The sequence below is a fragment of the Periophthalmus magnuspinnatus genome, chromosome 11 (genome assembly GCF_009829125.3).
Source record: "Periophthalmus magnuspinnatus isolate fPerMag1 chromosome 11, fPerMag1.2.pri, whole genome shotgun sequence".
Lineage (NCBI taxonomy): Eukaryota > Metazoa > Chordata > Actinopteri > Gobiiformes > Gobiidae > Periophthalmus > Periophthalmus magnuspinnatus.
In genome coordinates this window covers 423,310-445,887 of record NC_047136.2, presented here as the reverse complement: position 1 = coordinate 445,887, position 22,578 = coordinate 423,310, and the positions used below count along the sequence as shown (strand labels likewise).

Sequence of the window (22,578 nt, the reverse complement as noted above, 5' to 3'; positions counted from 1 at the left end):
TTGCTGCAGACACAAAACGCCGCACACGCCACACACGCCCCGCCCCTCCCCCGCTCCAGACTGAATGTCCACCGTGTTCTGATGGACAGTGACGTCTGGGACAGAGACACATGTTTTTGTGATGATTTTTGAAAGAGACGTCGTTTTTGTTTGACTTAAAGAAACGTCTGAGGTCATTTTTGCACCAAACACCTGTCACATGACCCTGTCACATGACCCCGTCACATGACCCTGTCACATGACCCTGTCACATGACCCCGTCCAAACGATCACCTTAGTCCAAATACAATAAAGTAAAACAGAAAGTTAATTTAATAAGACAAAGTAAAGACTCATATCACTCTGTTTAAAGGCCCATAATGCAACATTCTCTCATCTCTGTTCTAATGTTTCCTCATCTCAAACAGACCTGGAAACACTCTGTTCCACCTTGTGATGTCATCATGTGGTGATACAGGAAGTGCTCCACTGTGTTTTTAAACTCCACCTTCACTAGAATCATGTGGATCATTTCAGTCCTGGAGTTGTCTCTTATCTCGACTGAACTAAAGGTAAAAGGAGGAGTGAACATGAAAACTACCACTTGATGACATCACAAGGTGGAACGTCGCGTTTGTAGATGTAACAGACTAATAATAAAGTGACTCAAACATGTGAATGAAACAAAACACAACTCCAGGTCTGTTTTTGAGGAGGAAACACAGAGTCACTTTTGTTTGACTTGTGTCTTTTTGTTTGACTCTTTCTCTTTAAAAACGCCTCGACTTTGGTGTGAATCATTTCTGTCATATTTAGGGACGCACCGATCCGGCTCTTTCAGTTTCGATACTGATTTTGATACTCTTATTTTACATTTCTGCTGATTCCCGATATCAACCGATACCAAAACAGCACAGAACTGATCCAGTCGAGCCTCTGTCCTGACAGATCTCAGGTTTGTGTAAATAAAACGTTTATTACATCGGCTTAAATTTAACCAGGACCAACTGAAATGATATTTGGAAGTCGATATCAGAGTTGATATCAGAGTCCAGAAGGAAACAATCCAAAGAATTCACCTTAAAAAAACGGTTATTCAGAGGTGGAGGTTCGGGAGGTTCACAGTCTACGATTCTACGATTCTGAACAAATCTCTTTTCAAAACAAATGTTGAAAAAGTCACAACGAGACTTTTTGTGTCAGATTCACATCGTTCACCGGTGCTGAACGCCGTGACGGACAGATCAGGAGCACATTTTTTTGCACACTTTTGTTAAACTCTGAACATTTCATAACATTTTTTACATTTTCTTTTTAAATCGATCTGATTCTGATCCAAAACGACAAACATAATGAACCTCATTAAACTCGATAAAACGTCTGAGCAGAAAAGTCTCATTTTCAGAGTAAATTGCCAGATTTTTATGGTCCAATTTTGTTTTGCCAAGAGGCACAGCGGAAACACGAGCTCGAGCTCTGAACCCGGCGCCTCAGCCACAAAAAAGAGTCACATCCAACTTCAGTCGTCCATTATCCACGAGACGCAGACTCATGGAAATGTAGCAGTGTTTCCATAGAGATTAACAATTTAAAACTAAATATTCTGTAATGTGAAAGGTAAAAGTGCTCAAAAGTGAAAACCATGAGTAACTCTCCTCTTTCCCGTCTTATTTCCTTGAGTCGAGCAGCACCACGGACAGCTCCAGACTCAAACTTCTGTTTTTGAATATTTTTTATGTATTATTCAAAGCGCAGACGGCGGGAGCGCGCGGCCTCTCGTCCTCTGCCTCGTCGTGACAGTGAAGGCGGCTAATGCAAAGTGACTGGTGATGCTATGCTAACAGTTATGCTAACATATTCTGCAGGACGAGGGCAGAAATTTCCAACGTCCACAAGCCCAAGGTCAGATATACGAGCGCCGCAGGGTCCGCTCTTCTCACTGTCGTCATCAATAGAAGCCGTTTGTGAAGCCAAGCACGAGACTGACGCATAAATAACTTTTACTATGGACAGAATAAACATAGATCTGATTCAGAAGGTGCTTAACACTCTGGACCTCCACACACACTGGTCACACGCTGACGCAGACGTGCACTCGACGCCGCCTGACTGGGTAAGTAGTGCTCCACTTCTCATTTATCTCCTTATGTAACAGTGAGACGAGCGCTGCGTCTTCAGGAGGACGCTAAAGCTAACAGGCTGCGCGGGGCTAACTTTTTACAACGAGATCCTGCAGCAACAGACGAGAGACACAATGTGAACGTTCTGAGGGTCGATCTGTGAAACACCAGAAAACACCAGACAAATGTGTTTATGGAACACACTGGAACTTTATTTAAAATGACTGTTTTTTTACACCAAATAAAACAGAGATCCAGAGCTTTTTATCCAGCTGTGTTTGTGTTTTTGTTTGTGTTTTTATTTGTGTGTTTGTGTTTTTGTTTGTGTTTGTTTTTGTTTGTGTTTGTGTTTGTGCATCGATATTTGTCCAAATGAGGATCTAAAGTTTAACGTCTGAGCTTCATCAAACTGGTTTAAATATGAACATTTAGTTTAAAGATCAGGGTTAAACTGAAGACAGAACCGTCGTCTCTGTCTCTGTCCCCGTCTCTGTCCCTCTCTCTGTCTCTGTCTCTGTCTCATGACGTAAATGTAAAGTGTAAATGTCGTTTTCTTTCACAGTTTTTGAATCGTTGCAGATTTTGGTTCATCAGATGAAATGAGTGAAGTGGACACTGTTGTGTGTTTTTGTGTAGTTTTTGTGTAGTTTTTGTGTGTTTTTATTTTCTGACTTTGTTGGACTCAGTTTAACGTCTTTGTGTTTTTACTGGAGTTTGACTGAAGTCAGAGCTGAGACGACTCGAGTTTCAAACGGGGGCAGCTCTGCATCGTTTTATTTAACAAAGTCGTGATTTCAGTTTAAATTAGAATCATTTTTACTGTTCCAGTGTGTGATTGTACAATAATCCTGTTCTGCAAATAAGAAAGTCAAGAGTAAAATCAGGAGTAAAATCAGGAGAAAATCTGTTTCATAATAATCCTCAATTTCACAGTTTTGTATTTTTTTTTAATCTTGATTATTAAAAACACAAATGAATCAAACTGATTTGATGATTTGCTGCGGCTCCAGCTCCACACGACTCCACCCAAACAGATATTACAGCTGAATTACACCACCTTCAGTGGAACTGCAGTAAAAATCAGACCAAATCACCAGGTTTTTTAGTTTAGACACAAACAGTAGATCCATAAAACATCCACCTGAACTCGACTCCATCACCCTCTGCACCTCTGCACACCTCCACCTCTCCACACCTCCACCTCTACACGTCTCACGCTCACTTTATAAAAACTTTTCCCAGGACACAGTCTGACACTTTTCACTTCATCCTGAGTCTGACAGAAGAACGAGGAGAAAAACAGAGACGTGTCCAACAGGGACACAGGAGAAAGACAGGAGTGAGGGAGGAGAGGAGGAGGAGAGGAGGAGGAGGAGAGGAGGAGGAGGAGGAGAGGAGAAGAACAGGAGAAAGACCCACAGACAGGAGTGAGGGAGGAGAGGTGGAGGAGGTGGGTGGGTTCATCAGGAAAACTCCAATTATCCAATTAGTGCAATGACAGAAATATCCAAAATCATCCTCATGTGAACAGGACACACACACACACACACCCACACACATACACACACACAGACACCCCCACACACCCCTACACACACACACACACACACCCCCCCACACACCCCTACACACACACACACACACACACCCCCACACACACACCCCTACACACACACACACACCCCCCCCCCCACACACCCCTACACACACACACACACACACACCCCCACACACACACCCCTACACACACACTCACGCACTCACACACGCACACTCACCCCCTCACGCATTCACAGGCACACTCCCGCATTCACACACACACAGTCACGCACACTCACGCACTCACACGCATATACACGCACACTCACGCACACACACTCACGCACTCACACGCACACTCACGCACACTCACGCACACAGGGACAGTTCAGGGCTGTGTTGTGCAGAGCAGCTCAAACCCCGGGGTCACGCTGGTGACGCTGGTGACGCTGGGACAGTTTACTCCAGATGCCTTTACGCGCACTGAAGGAGCTCAGGACAGACACAAGAGCAGCAGCAGAACCATTCATAAAAACACAAACACGAGTCCTCCCTCTGTCCCCGCGCCACTGTCCCCGCGCCACTGTCCCCGCGCCACTGTCCCCGCGCCACAGACTTCACCTTTTACACAGAAACACAAACCCACACAAACCCGCAGCACCAAACCGCAGATGTGACTCGTAAAGACGCGCCACATGGTGCGTGCACGCGCGGGTCACTTCAGCGCGCGCGGACACATTTACACATAAAATATAAAGACGTGACTCGGACGATGCGTAAAACGAGACAGAAACAGGAAACTCCGCGTCTTACCCAGAGGAGGACCAGCCCTGTCCGCGCGGAGTCCGGTCTGTTCCGCTTTAACAAAAAGAGACGATGCTGCGTCCTGCTCCTGTGGCTGAATGCACAGACTGCACTGCTCCTCGGTCACAGCGGCTCATAAACCATGGTCTCTGCGGCGGCGTCTCTGCGGTGTCTCTGCGGTGTCTCTGCGGTGTCTCTGCGGTGTCTCTGCGGTGTCTCTGCGGTGTCTCTGCTCTTGTCCGGGACGGGGCCGGTGGCGCGGGGCGGTGTTCGGATGGACTGCGCCGCTGGAGTGGATTTAAACCTGGGGGATGGTGCTGTGGAGATTACGTTGGAGGTTTAATTACACAGCGCTGCGCCGATTGGTACTGGGCGCGCGCACGGCCCTCCCCCTCGCGCACACGCTCTGTCACAGCCGTGCACGACGAGAGGCACGGTGCAGTGCGCGCGCTGAGGCCTGTGAGGTCCGCTCCGTGAGGTCCGTGGGGTCCGTGGGGTCTCACTGCGCCATATTTGTCCTGACAGAGGTTTTAGTGACATAAACGCGCCGCTCTGGGCGCGCGCGATGAGCACGAGCCACGAGCACGAGCAGGGCCGGCCCCAGCTTTAAGGGGGCCCCGGGCTGAATGTGTCTGTGGGGCCCCCTCCTCTCAGGGGCCCCGGGCTGAATGTGTCTGTGGGGCCCCCTCCTGGATCAAGTGTTTGTGATTCACATTTGACACAATCTGACTCTCATCACTTTGACCAATAAATAACCCCAAATAGAGCTTTAATACGACAACATCAGACTGAACACATCCAGAATGTGACAACTACAACAACACAACAAGAACACAAACACAACAGCAACACAAACATAAGAACAACACAAACATGTTAAAATACTAGACATTTTTTTCTTTGTTTCTGTTGGATTTTAATGTGTCCAGTTGTGTGTCCAGTTGTGTGTTCAGTCGTGTGTCCAGTTGTGTGTTCAGTTGTGTGTCCAGTTGTGTGTTCAGTCGTGTGTCCAGTTGTGTGTTCAGTTGTGTGTCCAGTTGTGTGTTCAGTCGTGTGTTCAGTTGTGTGTCCAGTCGTGTGTCCAGTTGTGTGTTCAGTTGTGTGTCCAGTTGTGTGTCCAGTTGTGTGTTCAGTTGTGTGTTCAGTTGTGTGTTCAGTCGTGTGTTCAGTTGTGTGTCCAGTCGTGTGTCCAGTTGTGTGTTCAGTTGTGTGTCCAGTTGTGTGTCCAGTTGTGTGTTCAGTTGTGTGTTCAGTTGTGTGTTCAGTCGTGTGTTCAGTTGTGTGTCCAGTCGTGTGTCCAGTTGTGTGTTCAGTCGTGTGTTCAGTTGTGTGTTCAGTTGTGTGTCCAGTCGTGTGTCCAGTCGTGTGTTCAGTTGTGTGTTCAGTTGTGTGTCCTCAGCAGCAGAGATTTTACTGTAAAAATAAAACAAACGTATTCTTTTTATTTCCGGGGCCTCAGACTCAGATTATCTGGGGCCACAGGAGGCGGAGTCTGGGAAGAAGAGGCGGAGTCTGGGAGGAGGAGGCGGAGTTTGGGAGGAGGAGGCGGAGTCTGGGAGGAGGAGGCGGAGTCTGGGAAGAAGAGGCGGAGTCTGGGAGGAGGAGGCGGAGTCTGGGAGGGGGAGGCGGAGTTTGGGAGGAGGAGGCGGAGTCTGGGTGAGGCGCTTTGTTTTCAACACACATGAGGTTATACGCTGGCTCTTGGGGGCCCCCTGGTGCCCCGGGGCCCTAAGCAGCGGCTCATTCTGCACAAACACACGAGCTCAGGTCAGAGACTCAAGTGTAAATCTGAACATAAAGACGACACTAAAGGTGCACTCTGTAACTTTTCTGCCACCCGCTTGTCTCCATGGAGATGTGATCACTTTACCAGGAATGCCACACATTACGGCATTAAACCAACCTGTCTGCGTTTATACAATTACAAGACCCTGAAAAACACTCTCCACTCCACAGACCTGACCTGTACCTGGGCCTGGAGGCTCTGAATCCACCGGAGACGCCATCTTGGTCTGACATCTGCTCGCCACGGCCCACAGAGAGGACGAGGGGACAGGAGGGGACAGGAGGACGAGGGGACAGGAGGGGACAGGAGGGGACGAGGGGACAGGAGGGGACGAGGGGACAGGAGGGGACAGGAGGGGACAGGAGGGGACGAGGGGACAGAAGAATGTGCAGGTGTGAGGCTTTAGTTTGTATCAGTGTCTCACTGCGTCTCACACAGTTTGGACGAGACAAAGTCCCGGCAGATTATTATTTTAAAACTGCAGAGAAAAAACTTTGAAATGTTTTTACGAGACGAGTCCAGAGTTTGTGTCATAAAAAACGTCACATGTGAGAAAAATGTGAGTGGACCTGAAATATGTGTCAGTTTATCAGGAAATAATAAACATGTTAAAGTTAAACATGTGATAAAAAAAATAGCATCAGTGAAAATCCTCTCACTGTAACTGAGTCAATTTGGTCTGATTTTAATCCTGATCTAGTCCTGGTTTAGTCCTGGTTTAGTCCCAGTTTAGTCCCGGTTTAGTCCCGGTTTAGTCCCGGTTTAGTCCCGGTTTAGTCCCGGTTTAGTTCTGGTTTAGTCCCGGTTTAGTTCCGGTTTAGTTCTGGTTTAGTCCCGGTTTAGTTCCGGTTTAGTCCCGGTTTAGTCCCGGTTTAATCCCGGTTTAGTTCCGGTTTAGTCCCGGTTTAGTCCCGGTTTAATCCCGGTTTAGTCCTGGTTTAGTCCCGGTTTAGTCCCGGTTTAGTCCCGGTTTAGTCCCGGTTTAGTCCCGGTTTAGTCCTGGTTTAGTCCTGGTTTAGTCCTGGTTTAGTCCTGGTTTAGTTCTGGTTTAGTCCCGGTTTAGTCCCGGTTTAGTCCCGGTTTAGTCCCGGTTTAATCCCGGTTTAGTCCCGGTTTAGTCCCGGTTTAGTCCCGGTTTAGTCCCGGTTTAGTCCCAGTTTAGTCCTAGTTTAGTCCTGGTTTAGTCCTGGTTTAGTCCTGGTTTAGTCCTGGTTTAGTCCTGGTTTAGTTCTGGTTTAGTCCCGGTTTAGTCCCGGTTTAGTCCCGGTTTAGTCCCGGTTTAATCCCGGTTTAGTCCCGGTTTAGTCCCGGTTTAGTCCCGGTTTAGTCCCAGTTTAGTCCCAGTTTAGTCCTGGTTTAGTCCTGGTTTAGTCCTGGTTTAGTCCTGGTTTAGTCCTGGTTTAGTTCTGGTTTAGTCCCGGTTTAGTCCCAGTTTAGTCCCGGTTTAGTCCCGGTTTAATCCTGGTTTAGTCCTGGTTTAGTCCCGGTTTAGTCCCGGTTTAGTCCCGGTTTAGTCCCGGTTTAGTCCCAGTTTAGTCCCGGTTTAGTCCTGGTTTAGTCCTGGTTTAGTCCTGGTTTAGTCCTGGTTTAGTCCTGGTTTAGTTCTGGTTTAGTCCCGGTTTAGTCCCAGTTTAGTCCCGGTTTAGTCCCGGTTTAATCCCGGTTTAGTCCTGGTTTAGTCCCGGTTTAGTCCCGGTTTAGTCCCGGTTTAGTCCCGGTTTAGTCCCAGTTTAGTCCTAGTTTAGTCCTGGTTTAGTCCTGGTTTAGTCCTGGTTTAGTCCTGGTTTAGTCCTGGTTTAGTTCTGGTTTAGTCCCGGTTTAGTCCCAGTTTAGTCCCGGTTTAGTCCCGGTTTAATCCTGGTTTAGTCCTGGTTTAGTCCCGGTTTAGTCCCGGTTTAGTCCCGGTTTAGTCCCAGTTTAGTCCTAGTTTAGTCCTGGTTTAGTCCTGGTTTAGTCCTGGTTTAGTCCTGGTTTAGTCCTGGTTTAGTCCTGGTTTAGTCCCGGTTTAATCAGGAGCTTCTTTCCTCGACGTCGCTTCGTTAGCGACAGGTTTGATTGACAGAAGGGGCGTTACCTTCAGCAGCCTGGCTCCTGATTGGCTGTTTGTTGCTGTTTGTTGCCATGACACTCTCAGTCTCACTTTTACCTGCTCTGTCCTGTGGTGACGTCTCACTCTTTCTGTCACTCTTCTTTACACTTTCTGTGGATGGAACACATTTTTATCACATCGTCAAACCTGGAGTAACACGGGCGCCGTTTGTGATCAGCGGCGACGCGATGAGTAATGAGAATGTTACAAACGTGTCGGGAAAGTGAGGAATCTGTTTGGACGACTGCAAAAAAAAAAATACAACAAAAAAAAACTGTGAAAACGTAGAATCCGAGGCTGATATTACAGATGTAGAGTCGTCTCACTCGTCCTCGCCGCGTCCACATTTCACAGTTTCGTCCTCGTGTTCTGGATAAAAACGTCTCTCTGTGTCGGCGCCATCGTACCAGTGGCTCAGAATCAAAAGTTCAGTCTCATCTCGTTTAAAAGAGCGAGATCGTGCCAAAATACCAGCGCGGCGTTTTATTGAAGCAGCAGAACGAGCCCAGCGGGGGGAGGACAGATCCGACACAGGACGAGATGAAACTCGCTCGTTTTAGTTCCCACTCGGCCTGGAAACGTGTCGAGGAGCGAAAAGGAGGAATCGAGCTTTGTGAAACATTTAAAGAGCTCGATAATTCTCCAAAATGCAACAAAAACAAAACAAAAAACCTCTGAGCTGTGGGACGACGGTCGGTGAAGGTCAGAGTTCACCTGTAAACTGGCCCCGCCTCTTCACCCCGAGCTGTGACGTCTCTGTGTGTTTACAGTCTGAGCTGAGTCTGTTTCATTTTTCAGACGTTAGATCCAAACTAAAAATGTGCAAAAATGTTCAGGATTTTTGTTTTATTTATTTATTTGATTTTTATTTTTATTTTTTATATATTTGTGCCTCATTTAACATGAGTCTCTTCTGTTTTTGCTGCCACCATTTTGTTTGTGTGTTTGTTTGTTTTTGTTTTCCTTTCTTTGCGCGACATCAAACAAGTGTGAAAGAAGCGAAACACAACAGACACGTTTATGACCTAATGTGTGTGTTTATAATAATGTGTGTGTTTATAATAATGTGTGTGTTTATAATGTGTGTGTTTATAATAATGTGTGTGTTTATAATAATGTGTGTGTTTATAATGTGTGTGTTTATAATAATGTGTGTGTTTATAATAATGTGTGTGTTTATAATAATGTGTGTGTTTATAATAATGTGTGTGTTTATAATGTGTGTGTTTATAATAATGTGTGTGTTTATAATAATGTGTGTGTTTATAATGTGTGTGTTTATAATAATGTGTGTGTTTATAATAATGTGTGTGTTTATAATAATGTGTGTGTTTATAATAATGTGTGTGTTTATAATAATGTGTGTTTATAATAATGTGTGTGTTTATAATAATGTGTGTGTTTATAATAATGTGTGTGTTTATAATGTGTGTGTTTATAATAATGTGTGTGTTTATAATAATGTGTGTTTATAATAATGTGTGTGTTTATAATAATGTGTGTGTTTATAATAATGTGTGTGTGTTTATAATAAAGTGTGTGTTTATAATAAAGTGTGTGTTTATAATAATGTGTGTGTTTATAATAATGTGTGTGTTTATAATAATGTGTGTGTTTATAATAATGTGTGTTTATAATAATGTGTGTGTTTATAATGTGTGTGTTTATAATAATGTGTGTGTTTATAATAATGTGTGTGTTTATAATGTGTGTGTTTATAATAATGTGTGTGTTTATAATAATGTGTGTTTATAATAATGTGTGTGTTTATAATGTGTGTGTTTATAATAATGTGTGTGTTTATAATAATGTGTGTTTATAATAATGTGTGTGTTTATAATAATGTGTGTGTTGTGGCTCTTTAAACGTCCATGTTACACAATTATACTCTTCTGACGTTTCCTCGTCACACACAGAGAGTTGTGTTTTGTTTCATTCTCACATGTTTAACACAAACCTGCAGATTTAGGCTGAAAACACTCTGTTCCACCTTGTGATGTCATCATGTGGTGATACAGGAAGTGCTCCACTGTGTTTTTAAACTCCACACACCTTCATTTATAGAATCATTTGGATCATTTCTGCTCTCCTCTCTCTTTCTCCTCTCTCTCCCCTTTCTTTCTCTCCCTTTCCTCTTTCTTTCTCTCCCCCTTTTCTCTGTTCTCCCTCATCCCTTTCCTCTCTTTCTCTCCTCCCTCTCCCCTTTTTTCTCCCTTCCCTCCTTTCCTTTCTTTCTCCACACCTTCATTTATAGAATCATTTGGATCATTTCAGCTCTCCTCTCTCTTTCTCCTCTCTCTCCCCTTTCTTTCTCTCTTTTTCCTCTTTCTTTCTCTCCCCCTTTTCTCTCCTCCCTCTCCCTTTTTTCTCCCTTCCCTCCTTTCCTTTCTTTCTCCACACCTTCATTTATAGAATCATTTGGATCATTTCAGTCCTGGAATTGCTAATTTTTACTGAACAAAAGGTTAAAAAAAAAGGAGCTGTTAACTTGAAAACTACCACTCGATGACATCACAAGGTGGAACAGAGCGTTTGGAGACGGACGAATAATAAAGTGTGACTCAAGAGTTTAAGTTGAAGTTCTGTTGGTGAGTTCATGTTCAAACCTCGGGGTGAACGATCAGAGGAGCGTGAAGAGGACGAGGGCCACAGCTCCGGCCCGCAGCTCTGACACTGTGTGAGGTCTGACGTGTTTTTTTCTGCTTCGTGGAGGGAAGAACATGGACAGAACATTCTATTCAAGTGTTTGGACCTAAAGTTACAGAGTTTAATGTTTTTATCACTTATTTCAACATTAACTTTGTTCCGTAGGATTAAAATGATGTTTGTGAAGTTAAATTTAAAGTGTTTGCACCGGAGGTGAAGGGGAGGGGCACACAGGGGCCTGTTCAGGGGCCCCAGTATTAGACCCTCTTCCTATAAATAAATACTACAGGGGGCCCATGTGAGGCGTCTTGCCCTGGGCCCCAGATTTCTGTGGACGGGCCTGATTCTTGTATTTCTTGTACTTCTGTGTATTTTTGTGTCTTCAGGTCAAAATAAGTCTCTACGTTCTGTTTGTATCTGATTATGAAGCGTTTTAATGTCCAGTCATCAGGAAGTGCAAATTAGCATGCCAGAAGTTGTCTGATCTCGTCTCTAAAAGTTGTGAAAGTTGCTTATAAACACATCATGGTGAATAATTAGGATGTTCTGAACATAAAGTGAGTGAGGAGTTAAACAGATGAACTGGTTCTGTTTTTTCAGGTACAGAGGCTCCACGTGTGATTGGTCGGAGGGGGGAGGGGGAGGCGGCTGATTGGCTGAGAGGTCAGAGGGTCAGGCTGGGGTCATCTGGCCGTGGCAGGAGACGCTTCTGTCTGGTGTTAGCGCCACAGCACAATGACCCACCGCCTCCACCTCGACTCCACCTCGACTCCACCTCGACTCCACCTCGACTCCACCTCGACACCACCTCGACTCTGCTCCACCTCGACACCTCGACCTTCAGTGTGTTATTTCTTCATGTCCTTCCTCTGGTGTCAGTGTGGACAGAATCACAGGTGAACACACAGGTGTTTAAAACCACAAAATAAATAAAAGAACAAGAACTTTGACCAGACACAGAGACACGCCCCCTTCAAATATAACAACATTTATGCAATTATGTAAGAAAAGAAAAAACATGAAATCACTTTGAAATAAAACTCCATGTTTTTCAACAAAGGGCGAAACTTAGACCAGGACCAAAGAGGACCAAAGAGGACCAAAGAGGACCAAACAGGACCAAACAGGACCAAAGAGGACCAAAGAGGACCAAAGAGGACCAAACAGGACCAAACAGGACCAAAGAGGACCAAAGAGGACCAAAGAGGACCAGGACCAAAGAGGACCAAAGAGGACCAAAGAGGACCAAACAGGACCAAAGAGGACCAAACAGGACCAAAGAGGACCAAAGAGGACCAAAGAGGACCAAAGAGGACCAAAGAGGACCAAACAGGACCAAACAGGACCAAAGAGGACCAAAGAGGACCAGGACCAAAGAGGACCAAAGAGGACCAAACAGGAGCAAAGAGGACCAAAGAGGACCAGGACCAAAGAGGACCAAAGAGGACCAAAGAGGACCAGGACTCATTTCAATGTAGGATTTAGGAAAAGTTGTGCCTAAACTTTCCATAAAGTCGTGTTCATTTGTGTAAAACGAGTCGATACTGATTCTCTGAGTCTTTAAACGATTCTCTTGGTTCTATGGAGTCGACAGATGATTGGACCAAAGAAGGTTCCTGTTTGTCTCAGGTCATAAACCATTTCTCTCTGTTTAAGTGGACATGAGTGTTTGACGTCCCGCTGTCCCTAATGAGACACAGTTTGTGTCTCATTACTGAAGATCATTGTCCATAGTCTTCTTCATGAGAGAGTGAAGAGTCAGACTGACGCTGGAGGAGCACGAGGTCCAGTCGTGTACGTCCCATGAATTATTCAAATGTGTCACATATGAAAAACTGAAGCGTCACGTGAAACCAAAGGGACCGAACAGAAGCTGCACAGTGTCTTCAGACGACGAGCGGCAGATGGAGAGTGTGGACTCAAACACGGGGTCTTCATTTGTGAACACGATCTGTCCGGTCTGTGCTGTTTCTGCTCATGGAGCCCCCTGCTGGTCAGATCAGGAGCTTTGAACACTTATAATCAGATATTTACACGGTTATTCTGTTTTCTCCAGGACGTCATGGAGAGTCTGGTCAGAGTTCAGACGGGTGTGATTGACAGGTGGATCAGCCAATCAGGGGCGGGCACAATCTGCCCAAATCAAAACAAAGATGGAAAGAACAAAAATATCACAGGGACTGAAAAAATCACAGACTTCAGCAAAGTCACTGAGCAAAGCACCAACCGAGGAGAGAGCGGACACTTCAGCAGAAAAGACTTTTCATGAGTTTGACGTTTGTTTAACACGTCACTGAAGCTCAAGTCACTTTTACTAAACCTTTTTACACCGTGTAAAGTCTCACATTTGTATAACCGGACGTTAAAACAGACGAGGCGTCGCTGAAGCGGCGCTGAGCTCCTCACGGCGCTGAGCTCCTCACGGCGCTCGATGAAACTGGAGTTTCATCTCATTTCTCTGTCGTTAACTTTGCCACAAGGACCAAAGAAACGACCTCTTTATTTCACTTTTTAAATTCTTTTTACTTTAAAACATACATTTGTGAAATGAACTCTGGCTCTTTGTTAAAAACTGACACATTCTACGACACAATAAACACATTTATAAATGTCACATTTTAAATGAAACTCACAAACAGAAGCATCAATAAAACAAACCTCCCTAAAGTTTTGGCCTGAGTCACATTTTAAACCACAGGCTCCAGATAAAACATGTTCATTTAGAACAAAACCCCGAGGAGCCACATCCATCAATAACATGCTAATGGAGCACTTCTGCTCGGCTCCATGGAGACACATTTACTTTGTTATAATCCACAGAAAAAAACATGAAACATCCATCTCCAGTTTAAAGCCACAATGTGGAACATAAAAGGCAACGAGCTAAAAGTGACTCCACCACAAAGACACACAGTGTGTCTTTAAAACCAAGAACAGTAATACTACAGTAATACTACAGTAATACTACAGTAATACTGCAGTAATACTACAGTAATACTACAGTAATACTGCAGTAATACTATAGTAATACTACAGTAATACTACAGTAATACTACAGTAATACTATAGTAATACTACAGTAATACTGCAGTAATACTATAGTAATACTACAGTAATACTACAGTAATACTACAGTAATACTATAGTAATACTACAGTAATACTACAGTAATACTACAGTAATACTGCAGTAATACTATAGTAATACTACAGTAATACTACAGTAATACTACAGTAATACTATAGTAATACTACAGTAATACTACAGTAATACTACAGTAATACTACAGTAATACTACAGTAATACTGCAGTAATACTACAGTAATACTACAGTAATACTACAGTAATACTACAGTAATACTATAGTAATACTACAGTAATACTACAGTAATACTACAGTAATACTACAGTAATACTACAGTAATACTGCAGTAATACTACAGTAATACTACAGTAATACTATAGTAATACTACAGTAATACTATAGTAATACTACAGTAATACTACAGTAATACTACAGTAATACTACAGTAATACTATAGTAATACTACAGTAATACTACAGTAATACTACAGTAATACTACAGTAATACTACAGTAATACTGCAGTAATACTACAGTAATACTACAGTAATACTATAGTAATACTACAGTAATACTATAGTAATACTACAGTAATACTATAGTAATACTACAGTAATACTACAGTAATACTACAGTAATACTACAGTAATACTAGAGTAACACTACAGTCTGTGGTAATACTGCAGTGATAAGCAGTAGTAAGAGCTGGAGGATGTGTGGCTCAGTGTGTGGCTCAGTGTGTGGCTCAGTGTGTGGCTCAGTGTGTGGCTCAGTGTGTGGCTCAGTTTGTGGCTCAGTGTGTGGCTCAGTGTGTGGCTCAGTGTGTGGCTCAGTGTGTGGCTCAGTGTGTGGCTCAGTGTGTGGCTCAGTGTGTGGCTCAGTGTGTGGCTCAGTTTGTGGCTCAGTGTGTGGCTCAGTTTGTGGCTCAGTGTGCGGCTCAGTGTGCGGCTCAGTGTGCGGCTCAGTGTGCGGCTCAGTGTGCGGCTCAGTTTGCGGCTCAGTGTGCGGCTCAGTGTGCGGCTCAGTGTGCGGCTCAGTGTGCGGCTCAGTGTGCGGCTCAGTGTGCGGCTCAGTTTGCGGCTCAGTGTGCGGCTCAGTTTGCGGCTCAGTGTGTGGCTCAGTGTGTGGCTCAGTGTGTGGCTCAGTGTGTGGCTCAGTTTGTGGCTCAGTTTGTGGCTCAGTTTGTGGCTCAGTGTGTGGCTCAGTTTGTGGCTCAGTGTGTGGCTCAGTGTGTGGCTCAGTTTGTGGCTCAGTGTGTGGCTCAGTGTGTGGCTCAGTTTGTGGCTCAGTGTGTGGCTCAGTGTGTGGCTCAGTGTGTGGCTCAGTTTGTGGCTCAGTGTGTGGCTCAGTTTGTGGCTCAGTGTGTGGCTCAGTGTGTGGCTCAGTTTGTGGCTCAGTGTGTGGCTCAGTTTGTGGCTCAGTGTGCGGCTCAGTGTGCGGCTCAGTGTGCGGCTCAGTGTGCGGCTCAGTTTGCGGCTCAGTGTGCGGCTCAGTGTGCGGCTCAGTTTGTGGCTCAGTGTGTGGCTCAGTGTGTGGCTCAGTGTGTGGCTCAGTGTGTGGCTCAGTGTGTGGCTCAGTTTGTGGCTCAGTGTGTGGCTCAGTTTGTGGCTCAGTGTGTGGCTCAGTGTGCGGCTCAGTGTGCGGCTCAGTGTGCGGCTCAGTGTGCGGCTCAGTGTGCGGCTCAGTGTGCGGCTCAGTTTGCGGCTCAGTGTGTGGCTCAGTTTGTGGCTCAGTGTGTGGCTCAGTGTGTGGCTCAGTGTGTGGCTCAGTTTGTGGCTCAGTGTGTGGCTCAGTGTGTGGCTCAGTTTGTGGCTCAGTGTGCGGCTCAGTGTGCGGCTCAGTGTGCGGCTCAGTGTGCGGCTCAGTTTGCGGCTCAGTTTGCGGCTCAGTTTGCGGCTCAGTGTGCGGCTCAGTGTGCGGCTCAGTGTGCGGCTCAGTGTGCGGCTCAGTTTGCGGCTCAGTTTGCGGCTCAGTGTGCGGCTCAGTGTGCGGCTCAGTTTGCGGCTCAGTGTGCGGCTCAGTGTGCGGCTCAGTTTGCGGCTCAGTGTGCGGCTCAGTGTGCGGCTCAGTTTGTGGCTCAGTGTGTGGCTCAGTGTGTGGCTCAGTGTGTGGCTCAGTGTGTGGCTCAGTGTGTGGCTCAGTTTGTGGCTCAGTGTGTGGCTCAGTTTGTGGCTCAGTGTGCGGCTCAGTGTGCGGCTCAGTGTGCGGCTCAGTGTGCGGCTCAGTGTGCGGCTCAGTTTGCGGCTCAGTTTGCGGCTCAGTGTGTGGCTCAGTTTGTGGCTCAGTGTGTGGCTCAGTGTGTGGCTCAGTGTGTGGCTCAGTTTGTGGCTCAGTGTGTGGCTCAGTGTGTGGCTCAGTTTGTGGCTCAGTGTGCGGCTCAGTGTGCGGCTCAGTTTGCGGCTCAGTTTGCGGCTCAGTTTGCGGCTCAGTTTGCGGCTCAGTGTGCGGCTCAGTGTGCGGCTCAGTGTGCGGCTCAGTGTGCGGCTCAGTTTGCGGCTCAGTGTGCGGCTCAGTGTGCGGCTCAGTTTGCGGCTCAGTGTGCGGCTCAGTGTGCGGCTCAGTGTGCGGCTCAGTGTGCGGCTCAGTGTGCGGCTCAGTGTGCGGCTCAGTGTGCGGCTCAGTGTGCGGCTCAGTGTGCGGCTCAGTGTGCGGCTCAGTGTGCGGCTCAGTGTGCGGCTCCATTTGACCTGGGCTCATGTGGAAATTTCACATATGGAGCCGGACGTGAAACACGAGATGAAGCTTTTCAGGAAACACAATGATGCCCCGGACCTCACCCCAGGAGCAGAGACGAGGAGACGCAGGGGACGCAGGAGACGCAGGAGACGCAGGGGACGCAGGAGACGTTTATCACGGATAAAACATTAAAGTGACGGGTTTTTATGATATTTAAATTTACATTTAAATACAAATAATAATTTTACATGAATGAAGCAAAAAAGTAGAGCAGAGTTTACAAAACAAAACACTCAGTGTCGGGAAATTTACATCCAAAAGTCAGACATGAATTACAGAAAAACAAAACAGTTAAATATATATATATATATATATATATATATATATATATATATATATATATATATATATATATATATATATATATATATATATATATATATATATATAGTGAAAAGACTCGAGTCTTTGAACAGTTTGATAAATGTGATAAATGTGATTTTCTTGTGGTTTTGTCTCAGATCTGGGAGAGTAACACAAACACAGACCTGTTACTGCGTGAAGCTGGTGGAGCTGGTGGAGGTGGTGGAGCTGGTGGAGGTGGTGGAGCTGGTGGAGGTGGTGGAGCTGGTGGAGGTGGTGGAGCTGGTGGAGGTGGTGGAGGTGGTGGAGGTGGTGGAGGTGGTGGAGCTGGTGGAGCTGGTGGAGCTGGTGGAGCTGGTGGAGGTGGTGGAGGTGGTGGAGGCCTGTGTGAATCCAGAGAGCTGTGGGTGGATGTAGGTGGATGCCCAGTTGGACAGAGCGGCCACTGAAAATCCAAAACTGAAATCTGCCCCGATGAAGCTGTTTGAGTGGATCTGATTTGCACAAATATTATATTATATTAATTATTCATAGAGTCTGTGAAACCTGGAGAAAACAACATGAAAACATATTCTACACCCGTCTGCACCCGACTACACCCAACTACACCCGTCTGCACCATAATAATGATCCTTACTACATTTTTTCTCACTCTCCAAATAAAAATATTCAAACTTTAAGTCAAATTATGTCAAGGACAGAGTCAGACACAGAACAAACAAAATCTACAGTTTAAGACTTTTATTTAGACAAAAATGTTCAAAATGTTCAATAATGGGCCATAAAAGACGTCAAAATAATAAATAATGTCAAGACGAAGTTGTTTGTTTATGTTGAGACAAAGACAAACACAACACTGGACAGTAAATACAGAAATAAACTCGATGGAATTAGATTTAATAATTATATTTAGAATTCAGTTATAAAAATGTGGAAATAATTTAAAGTGACCCCAGCGTAAACCTGTTTAAACTGGACTTTTAGACGACGTTAGCCTAGCGCAGAGTTAGCACGTGTCTAAATATACTCACAGTTTCCTCGTGTTTGGCTCAAATCAGCGGCGTGTGGCAGCGGTCAGCGCGTCTGTCTCTGGACGAGGCGGCGGCGCAGAATAAACCTCGTAATTGTCAGGTCTAAGTGTCAGTTTGTACAGTGTTTTATTTATGTCGACACTCAGACGTCTTAAACTTAGACCCCACAGACTCAGACATTTTCTACATCGTAAACCATTATTTTTCTAAAACAGGTGAAACTGCAGAGCTGAAAAAAACGCCTCAGAGCAGAACTGAGGAGGTTAATACGAACATTTAAGACCGAAGTGACGAGTGTGGCGAGCAGATTAACTGTGAGCGTTTATAAAAACAGTCTGTGGTCACAGAAACATCTGAAACATCGTCCTGGATTCAGCGCAGCAAACACAAAAAGACTCAAACACACACAGTCGATAAAACGCACAAACGAGTCGATTATAGCGGCTGATTTTACATAAACGCATCACAAAGACAGGAAGAAGAATCAAACACACAGATTTGTGTTGAGTGAATGTGGAGGACCTCACAAAACCTCCAGGACAGACTCACTCGCTCTGACCCTCTGACCCTCTGACCTCTGACCGTCCTCAGAGCGGTGGATGTTCTTTCTCTCCTGCAGATTCTCTGTTGAAGTGACGGAGGAAAAGCAGAATCTCGTCCTCTCCTTGTGATTTTCCACATTGATCCTTTAAACCTGAGGGCGGGGCTGTGTCTGGAAACGTCAACGATCCAAACAAATCTGACCCTCGAAACCAACGAGAACCACGAGTTTTAAACTATAACTTAAGTTTAAAGTCACATTTTCTCCACTTTAGGTTTTTAGAAACCTGAAAAAATCCTTAGAATATTTAGAGTTTATTTTAGATTAAATGTGTTTGTCGTGAATTAGACAAAGAAAAACAGACTCAGAGTTTGACTCGTTTGTCAAACACAACGATCGATAATCACATTTATACATCACACTTTTACAACACAAAGGAGCAGGACTTAAACCTCGAGAAAGGTACTCTCTGTGGGTACTCTCTGTGGGTACTCTCTGTAGGTCCTCTCTGTAGGTACTCTCTGTGGGTACTCTCTGTGGGTACTCTCTGTGGGTCCTCTCTGTGGGTAACACAGCGCCCCCTGTCCTCAGACCCTCCTCCTGCAGGAACAACTCAAACAAACAGAAAAAGAGAAACATCGAGGAGAAACAGAGTGAAGGAGAGAGTCAAGAGCCAGAGCCGCTCAATGAAGAGCCAGAGCCGCTCGACAGAGAGCCAGAGAGGGGCATGTGTCACATTCTGACTGAGAAACACGTTCGATGTTTCAGGACGTCCCCAAATTAAAGTAAATCACAGGTTTATTTACGTCACAACAGTCGGACGTTCTCAGAATCTGCTCCCACAATGCACCACAGGACGACCAGCTCCCACAATGCACCACAGGACACGAGGAGCCAGAGTCAGAGTCAGAGTCAGAGCCAGAGCCAGAGCCAGAGTCAGAGTCAGAGTCAGAGCCAGAGTCAGAGTCAGAGTCAGAGCCAGAGCCAGAGTCAGAGTCAGAGTCAGAGTCAGAGCCAGAGTCAGAGTCAGAGTCTCGTTTCAGTTTGTGGACATCGTGTTTGGACTGTGCATATTTTTACTTTCATTTCCATTAAAAATAAAAAGTAACGTGACCTTCAGCAGAAACACGTGTTTCAGCCGAGCTCTGAGTTTATCACAGTGTCACATGATTCAAACAGAATCAGGCCGAGAACTTCAAGACAAATTCAACGTTTGAACTGAACGAGGCAAATGTGGCTCAGTTGGTAGAGCGTTTGCCCACTGATCTGAAGATTCGACTCTCGAACATCGACAAGAAATGATCCTGATACTGATTTAATTTAAAAATCACATGTGCTGCTGATGCCAGGACTAAACCAGGTCTAGACCAGGTCTAGACCAGGTCTAGACCAGGACTAAACCAGGACTAGACCAGGACTGTGTGTTCCATCGTGTAAAGGGCAGATTCTCGTCTTCGCTGTTACGTCACTTTCTCCAAACTTATTGATATCGATTGGATTTTTATGACTTTTTCAGACTTGTTTCAGATTCTGTCTCGTGTTCGTCTCTGGGAGTAAAAAGGCCGGTGGTACGGAGGGGGAGGGGCGTACCGCTTTCATCTCGTGGACCGTCTGTGCATCAAAACCTCATCATAAAATTGGCTCATCGTCCGAGTTCTGCTCCTCTAAAGTGATTCGTCTGTGGATGTGACTTCTCGGGGGACGTGTTTCTGCGGCGCTGATCAAAGTGTCACTGCGGAAACGGACGAGTCGTTTCAGCGAAGAGACTCGTTTGAAGAGGATTTGAGTCTTTAACAGGAGCCGGGTTTATCCACTTTAATCACGTTTGTTACTATTGGAGTCTGTTTGAGTTTTACACAAAATGTTCATGAACTTGTGTCTTCACGTGGATCTCGTGCACATCTGTGTCATAACGTTTACTCAAAACACATTTAAAGTTCAGTTATGGAACTTTCCTGGTGAAGAATCCAGCCCCTGCTTTTCTCTGTGGAGCCGAACCTCCAGTGTTTGATAAGGATCATTTATTTATCTATTTATTTATGTATCTATTTATTTATTACATATTATTATTTATTTACACATATTTATTAAGGCAAATCATATATATTATAAGGCAAATTTATTTATCTATCTATTTATTTATTACATATGATTTATTTATTATGTGTTTATTGTTTATTTATTACATATTATTATTTATTTATTTACACATATTTATTTCCATGGAGACAAGAGGATGACTACTGTAGTTTTCCTCTTGTACACATGTGTTGTGTGTGTAGTTTTGTGTGCTCTATCAGTTGTGCACTTAAACTGTTATTATTTTTTTCACTTTTGTCTCTTTAAACTCCTCTCGGTGAATAATTCAGATGCTCCGACTGCAGAAGGAAAGTGAAATAACAGATCAGTGCAAAACGTTTAAAATGCAACAGTTTTGTAGTTAAAAAACCCAAAAAGCTCCGTCCACTTTGTCAAAAATCAGAGTCTGACGAAGGCGACACCAGACCATGTTTAATAGATCAGATCTGACGTAACGTGGACCTGATCCAGACAGAGGTGGGTCTGAGAAAAACACCACCCGAGCGAAACGCGACTCGAGATGAAAAACACCACCCGCCCCGAGACGAAAAACACCACCCTTGTGTTTTGTGTATTTACTCACATCAGCCTTAAGTCACATCTCACATCAAGTCTTGTGTTTTGTTTCATTCTCACATGTTTCACATAAACAAACTCTGCAGATTTAGGCTGAGTTCTTCTCTCAAACTCGACTGAACTAAAGGTAAAAGGAGCTGTTCACTTGAAAACTCCCACTTGATGACATCACAAGGTGGAACGTCACATTTTGAGGTTTGTAGATGTAACAGACGAATAATAAAGTGACTCAAACATGTGAATGAAACAAAACACAAGTCCAGGTCTGTTTTTGAGGAGGGTTTGTGTCTGTGTGGCTGATCTGAAGGTTGTCGGTTTGAATCTCGCTCTTGACATAAACATTTTTGGCTGAGCAGTTTCTCACGGGTTGGCGGTGCGATTCCCTCAGAACATTTAACCCCTCGTGTCTCTGATGTGATTAAAACAGAGACAAATCATTTTAAATAGTCCACAGAAAAACAATGGATCTATTTCATAAGGACAGTGTTTGATTCATGGAATAAAAACGACTCAAACGTGTAAGACTCACTGTAAATACATCAGATAAATGTGTGATATAAAGTGTCTCTTTAATAAAACTGATTATGTTTCTTTTATTTCATTTTTTACAATAATGGAAACTGTGGAAACGTATCTGCCTCATTGGAATCCCTTCCTCGGATCTCTGTATGGATCACGTGACATCGAGCGCGAGCATAAAATCAGTTTGTTGAAACAGAAGAATTATGTTTTCATCGCGGCGCCGTGTCGGACTTCGATGACGGCGCCGTTACTGCGGTCTCCAAGTGTTTCCCTTGAACGAAGCAGAAATGAGGATGTAGAACCGGCATTTTTGCGTTGCATTTTTGTGGTGTTTGTGGTGTACAGTGTGGAGCAGGAGCGACTGCACAGACGCTCCTGACGCCGGCACCAACACAAACATCAATTATGGATTATTTTGTAGTTCGGTGTGGACCTGATGAGTCGGAGCTGCGTCGCTCTGACAATGATCCGTAATTCAACTAGTCAAATATTTATGGACGTGTGGGACTGATCTAGACCCAGACGACGCAACGAGACGGAACATTCCAGGGTTTTTTCAGGGCCGATATGATACGATTATTCAGAATCCACAGACACCGATGTCGATAAAATCTGTCGATATTTTTAGGCTGATATTTTGGGCAAATTGTGATTATTTCAAATTCAGTTATTTAAATAAACTAAAAACTCTCCGATATACGCCGAGACCGCTCTGAGACCGCTATGAGACCACACTGAGACCAC

General features: G+C 44.8%; 1 protein-coding gene across 1 annotated transcript in view; it reads right to left on the bottom strand.

Moving 5' to 3' along the window:
- Positions 1 to 4,812, bottom strand: part of hpca (hippocalcin) — a 62,651-nt gene extending 57,839 nt beyond the window's left edge. Inside the window, exon 1 of the mRNA XM_033975700.2 lies at positions 4,452 to 4,812. The gene's annotated coding sequence lies outside the window, so the exon portion shown is untranslated. The remainder of the gene's footprint in view (positions 1 to 4,451) is intronic.
- Between the last annotated feature and the right edge of the window lie 17,766 nt (positions 4,813 to 22,578).